Consider the following 7,331-nt stretch of genomic DNA (forward strand, 5'->3'; position numbering starts at 1 on the left):
TTCGTAGAATCACGTTTAAAACATGTTATTTTTAAAAAGGAGTGCAAGTTAATCTTTGCCTTTGCTGAGTCATTGGTGTGGCTAGTACCACTTGCTAAATGCTTATTGAGGATATAACACATTTCCTTAAGTCTTTTTTCCCTTTTCCTGCCTGAGCTCTCTGGACAAAAATGAGCATTTTCCTTAGAATGACATTATTTCAAGCTATTCCCTGAGGTATAACTTCATGACTGTGAATCATGGATGCAAGGCTCCGAAGTTTGGAGCACTTGTTGCTCATTCTGAGGACCTAGGTTCAGTTTCCAACATCCACGTGACAGTTCACAGCCGTCTGTAACTCCAGTTACAGGGGATCTAATGCCCTCTTATGGCCTTTTTAGACAACAACAGACACACATTCATGCATGTATGTGGGACACATACATACATGTCAGCAACACAGTCCCACAGATAAAGTAAACAAATCTTTTAAAAAAAAATTTAGGTAGAAGATTTAAAAAAAAAACAAAACTAAGTATTTTTAAATCATAAGTAGCTAAAAACCACATTTTTACTCATTCTCTCTAACCCTCTTTTGACACCCAGGATTTTTATGGTTTTCCTTTTACTAGCTAGTTTACTCTCTGGCATTATTCTCTTTATGTGGCATAGGTTACAGATCCAACTTCTGCTGAAAGTTACATGGAACAAGACAGCATTTTGGGAACATATTTTTGTCACTAGTCATGAGGAAAGTGGAGTTTAAAGTGTAAGTGCTCAAAAAACACTGAGCTGGTATCAGTTCCATCTTATTTTTCAAAAGCTGTTTCACTGGTCTTGAATGTGAGTGCTTAGATCCAAGCTCCTAATTAAAACTATACAGACATATTTATAAAAATGCCACAGTGAAATCCATTACTTTGTGTGTTAACTTTAAAGTTCATAAGGAAATGAGAGATGGATCAGCAAAGTAAGGGAGCTTGCTGCAGAAACATGACTCCTCAGCTTCCATTTAAAAAGCCAAGCACAGCTGTGTATACCTGCAATCCCAGGACTATCAGGGACAGAGACAGGAGGATCCCTGGGGCTTGCTAGCTGCCAGCTTAGCTCCAGATTTGGTGAGAGACCTTGTCTCAGGGGAAGCCCATGAAGAGAGTTCTGTATTGATGCCACATTAAAGAACAAAGAGACTCCGTGTTTTGGAGTAGTTTAGACCAACAATGAATACAAAATTGAATTCTCTATTTCTTTCCTTTGGTTATTCATTGTGTCTGTTGTCTGTGATCTGTGTCTGTCTCATCTGTTTATTATATATGTCTGATGTCTATTGTTATGTGTGTGTGTGTGTGTGTGTGTGTGTGTGTGTGTGTGTGTGTGTGTGTTGTGGCCGGGACCAGCATATGTATGTGTAATGCCTGCCTGCCTTGCTGTTTGTCTTAACAAAGAATTTTGTTCTGTGTTTATTGAACAGTAAAGAAAACACAGTAGGAGGAAAGAATGAGAATTTTTTTTTTCCCAGAAAAAATTTAACAGAGCTTACAAGGAATCGACTCTTACTGACCTGGAATGCTGACTCAAAGCTGCAAACAAATGTTATCGATCTACATCCACATGATCCTTCCAAAATGTATAGTGGATTTTGTTTACCTGAAGATTCTTTTCAACCTATTGGCTGCTTTCAGCAAATGATTACAACATACATACACACATACACACAACACTATTCTTTGTCAAGGCATGAAAGAATAAAGACATAGTCAATGATTAAAGCTAAGTGTACAGCTTAGGTTGTAAACGCTCATTACCTGGGATGTCTAAGGCACCCTAGGTTGGTTATATTGTTTTCTGAAAGGCCACTTAAATTTAAACAAGGTAAGTACACAGTGGGGAAATATATTGAGTACATAGTTTTAAATGGTCTCAAAGTTTATCCTTACTTGGTTGCAAGGTCTGGCAAAAGTTCAGTTTCTAAGGCCAGGTGGTGGTGGTGCAGGGCTCTAATCCCACTCAGGAGGCAGAGGCAAATGGATTTCTGAGTTCCAGGGCGGCCTGGTCCACAGAGTTCTAGCATAGCCCAAGGGTACACAGAGAAACCCTATCTTGAAAAACCACAAAAAAGAAAGAAAGAGAGAGAGAGAAAGAGAGAAAGAAAAGAAAGGAAAAGTTCAGTTTTAGAAGGCAAGAAGTATAAGGGTATTCTCAGAAAATAACCCTTTCCCGCAGTATTGATCGGTGGTGCAGACCAGTGGCTCATTACAATGAACATTTGCAAGTAAAGCTGTTTAGGCAAAAGGGTACACTGTGACACACTGTGATACACTGTGACACACTGCAGCTTCCATGGCCAACTGTTCTTTTCGAAATTATTTATTTTATTATTTTTTAATTTTTATTTTTATTTATTTATGGTGGGGTGGTTTCAAGACAGGGTTTCTCTGTGTAGCCCTGAAGGTTGCAAAGGTAGATATGGAGGGAGGGGGAGATGAATGGGATTGGGGCTCATGATGTGAAATTCACAAAGAATCAATAAAAGTTAAAACAAACAAACAAAAACCCCACAAAGATTGACTTTCCCATTGTGTGTGTGTGTGTGTGTGTGTGTGTGTGTGTGTTTCTTTTCAGAATTAGAAAGGTTATTAATATACCTCCAATGTGTGAACTGAGAGGCTGGCTCATAAGAAACCAAAAGAATATCGTAAATGTGCGGCCATCCCCCACGCCAACCCCCAGAGAAAAAGCAGGAGTCTCAACATGAACTGGTAAAAACCACGGGTCATCAGTGCAACTGACAGACACTTTGACCAATACTCACATGGTATTACTCTGCCATTGGACCCACTGCTCAGAACAGAAGAGCTTTTGGCAGACATCTTCTGTTTGAGCCTCAGGTTTTGTATTTTCAATTTCTAAAATAAAGCTATCCCAGATTTGATCTATCATCCTTGAAAATAATCTGTAATGAGTAAAACTAACAAAGGATAAAAACAGGGCCAGGCCTAGTGGTGCACAACTTTAAACCCAGAGCTCGGGAGGCAGAATCAGGTGGATCTCTGTGAGTTTGAGGCCAGCCTGATCTGGAGTGAGCTCGAGGACAGCCAAGGCTACAGAGAGAACATTTTTCAAAAGTTGATTAGTTTATTAAAATAAAATTAGGATTAATGGGACTAGAGTGGTGGTTAGATACCTGCACAAAAATCCAAAGGGCTGGAGTTCGAATCCCAGCACTCACATAATAAGCCAGTCATCCTTGTTACACAATTGTAGCCTCAGCTTCAAAGGGGAAGGAGATAAGTGGATCACTGGGGCTTTCAGCCTAGCTGACAGAAAACATGAGTCCCAATTCAAGGAGAGATTCTGCCCCAAAGGAATAAGTGAGGATAGATAAAAGAAGATCCCCAGCAGTTCCTTCTGGCCTCTGCATGCACACAGCTATATGCACACACATACACACAGACACAAGTTTATCAGGTAAAGATGCCTGTAAACCCCAGTACTCAGGAGGCTTAGGTATAAGAATTGCCATGAATTTGAGGCCAGCCTGAGCCACAAGGTAAGTGCCTTGTCACTTAAGGCTGCAGAGTGAGACCTATCTCAAAAAAGAAAGTGGTGGCGGTGCGCGTGTGAGCGTGTGTGATTTTGTATTTACATTTAAGTCTGGGTCAGATAATAGCAAAGGTACTGGCATGGATTGACTCTAACAGTCCATGTGGGCTTACGCTCTGAACACGTTTTTCAGCTAGTGGTGCTATTTGGGGAAGCTGTCAAATCCTAGGAAGTAGGGCCTCCCTGGGGGAAGTGGGTCATGTTTTATATAAATGCAATGTTATTTGATCTGAATGATGCTTACAATATTCAAATATATAATTCAGACTTGCTTACAGAGAAAAATGTACATCTCCTAAGTGGTTCTTTTGGGTTCTTGGGCATGATTTCTAAACAGAGATCCTGGAACCCATTAACTTTCTGCCATCTAGTGACAGCTATGTATATTTATTATTATTAGGCTTAGAGGGAATTAAAATCCTAAGGCTAATGCCGTTCAATTTTAGACTAAATATTTTGGAACAGAATGTTTATGTGTAAAGCCTTTTCTTTTTGTAAATAAATAAATGTTTACCTCCTGGTAAAATATTCAATAAAGTTCCACAAGAATTTATTCTGGTGTATAATGCTTGAGCCATGTTTCAACTATGACTCACAGCTTGGGGCATGATAAAAATTCTTCGCTTGATCAAATTTTAGATTTCTGAACTTTCTCCCAGGCCCCTCTGTGTACTTCCTTATCAAATCCTGTTTTAGCAGATAATCCTGCTTAGTTGGTTTAGCAGGAAGCTCCCCCTCTCCGTATTTAGTCAGTATTCTAACCCTCCATCATGCCTCTGGTGTTCTCTGATCACCCTGGTCTGTCTTCTGCAATTTAGAATCCTCTCTGTGCCTAAGCAATTCTATCTACTGACCCAGACTTACTCTGTTTTATGCTGCTCCAACAGAATGCCTGGATAACTACAAAGAGCAGAAGTGCGTTTCCTGGAGTCCTGAAGGCTGTGAGATTCAAGGTTCAAAGACCCATCTCTAGCAAGGGTCTCCTTGCTGTATCATCCATGATACACAAGAAGGGACCAAGTTCTTTTATCCAAACCCCACTCTTATGATAAATAACCTCCTCAGCAAAAACAGCATTCATCCTTTTTGAGGGCAGATCCCCTACCCCAAGACCTAAAGATCTGCTGAAGAAAGACCCCCACCTCTCAGTGAACACTTTCACTGGGGTTCCATTCCACCACATGCTTCAACAGCACATTCAAAGCCCTTTCCTTCTCCTCCTTGCCTGTGCCATCCAGGGTTAAGCCCAGGATCTTTGCAAACTTCCATAGCAGTCGTGCCTACATCTACCATGGTGGTGCTGGCCAAAGTCTAACACTTGTTAAACCCCGAGAGCCGGGCATGGTGGTGCACGCCTGTAATCCCAGCACTCAGACAGACGGAGGCAGGCAGATCTTCAGGCCACTGAATAGCATGACTGTTAAAGCACTTCAGGATTAATTTGAAGCCCACTCCACAGGAAAGTCATGCCTGTGAACCTGCCCAGAAGCTCATGGCTTGGGAGGTCATAGGCCATAGGTGAAGTTACTGCTACACTGTTGCTTTGCTAGATGGACATGGTGTCAATCTACCCTCTAGGTGTTTATGTTTACGCTCGTTGATTAGTGTTGTTCCCAGTCTCCGCAAGAGCAGCATCTATCTGCAGCGCGCAACAGGTAATGCAGAGAGAGAGACTCAGGCTCGCTCAGCTCTAAATGGGACGTTTCTATCACCCCTCCAAGGTTCAAGGAGCATTACAGAAAGGGGAACAAAAAGAACGCGACAGCCGGAGAATGAGAAGTACTGTGAAATGTTGCCCTCTGAACACAGCTGACGCACCCATGAACTCACAGCAGCAATGATTTCTTGACTGGCCATCAGCAACAGTCATGGATGTGGCAGGGGCTCATGAAGCCTTAGTCTTCCCTGAGCAGTTGATTGCTGAGGGACAGGGCTCATATTCCTGTGGTGTTGACAGCCATCTAGGTTGCTTCTATTTCTTAGTGATTGTGAACATGAATGCACATGTAGTAGTTCTATGATAGTCTTTGCAAATATGCGGCGTGTTACAGCTGAAGCATGCGGTAGCTCTAGTTCCAGCTACCTGAGGAACCACCACTCACTTCCTCAGTGGCTATGCCAACAGCGAATAGCTGTTCCCTTCTCCACATACAATCTCTGTTGACATTTGTTTGTTTGTTTAATCTTAGCCATTCTGAGAGAAAATAACAGCTCCAAGGAGCTTTAATTTGCACTTCCCTGATGGCTACGGATGTTGAACATTTTAGAAAACATTTTTCAGCCATTTTTTTCTTTTGAGAACGTTTTAGTTCCATAAATTGGATTATTTTGTTGGTGTTTAGGCTTTCTATTTGTTTGTTTTTGAAACAGGTTTTCTCTGTGTAGCCTTGGCTGTCCTGGAACTCACCCTGTAGACAAGGCTGGCCTCAAACTCAGATGTCCACCTGCCTCTGCCTCCCAAGTGCTGGAATTAAAGGTGTGTACCATCCTCCCTCTGTTGTAATACTAATAATATTTACTACTGGTTTATCTTTTATTAAAGCTTGCTATTAATCCTAAACAGCTGTATAACCAAATCACCATACAGAGACTGGGTTTATTTAGTTAACCTAGAACACAATGCTAAGTAATAGTTACTCCCTCCTGAACCTCCAAGCCCTCATAGTTTCCTAACATTTATTTCCCACATTATGCTTGCTTTTAGTGATATATTAGGTCCAGTCCATCTCTCCACCTCATTTCAAGATCTGTCCTCCAGCTCTGCTCTCTTGGCTTTCCTCTCACACCTTCTCCCACTCATTTCCTGCCCTCTGGCTCCTCCCTTTGTACAACGTTGTAGCTAGTCATTTTATTTTGGCCTGTTTACACACAGTTGAGACAGGATGCTTAGAGTAAGTATCACAATGCAATATCCGGATTGAAACCGGGGGGGGGGGGGGGGGAAGAAATCAGCTAAACAAGAGTAAGATGTATACATTTCAAAAGAACAACACCCCTCTGTTGTTTTTCTTTGTATATGTTAGACAGTAACTTTCCACCAGACATACAGCTGACAAAGGTTATTTTTCCCCATTCTGTAGGCTGCCTCTTCATGAAATGATGATGTTTGTTTGTTTTTAATTTTACAAGGACCCATTGTCAGTGGTTGGTCCTAATGCCTGTGCTGCTAGGTCCTCTTCAGAAAATTCTTTCCTGTGCCTCTAAATTGAAGCATATTCCCTACTTTCTCCTGTAACAGATCAGGTCTCTCATGGAGGTCCTTGATCCATTTTTTGCTGTGTATCATGCAGGGTGAGAGATAAGGATCAAGTTTCATTCTTCATGCAGCCATTGATCCATTCTTGTGTTAGGGCACGTGTTTTCTGTTTTTGACAGTTCTGACCTCTATAGATGCAAGACCCCCATGGGTTCCTTTGTCTGTCACACATGCAGGCTAAGCAATCTCTGACTCATTTGCTAATGTCACTGTGTTGTGTGACACTATTTGGGGCAAGGCATTAACAAATGTCTACTCATCCCAGAAAAGGAATGGACAACAGATCAAAGTAACAGTATTGCCAAAGTCCCACTTGGTGAACCAATGAGTTTATTGGGGTTACAGGATATGGCTGAGGGATTTTATATATAGGAGCACGATGTCTCAAAAAAAAAGGCCACGCCAGCATGGGTAACAATTCAGAAAAAGCTGAAATTTTGCAGTGATCTACATGATTTACAGGTCAGAAAGTGTGTTTTCAGCATTATTGCTA

This window comes from Meriones unguiculatus, chromosome 2 (genome assembly GCF_030254825.1).
Source record: "Meriones unguiculatus strain TT.TT164.6M chromosome 2, Bangor_MerUng_6.1, whole genome shotgun sequence".
In the NCBI taxonomy this organism is placed as follows: domain Eukaryota; kingdom Metazoa; phylum Chordata; class Mammalia; order Rodentia; family Muridae; genus Meriones; species Meriones unguiculatus.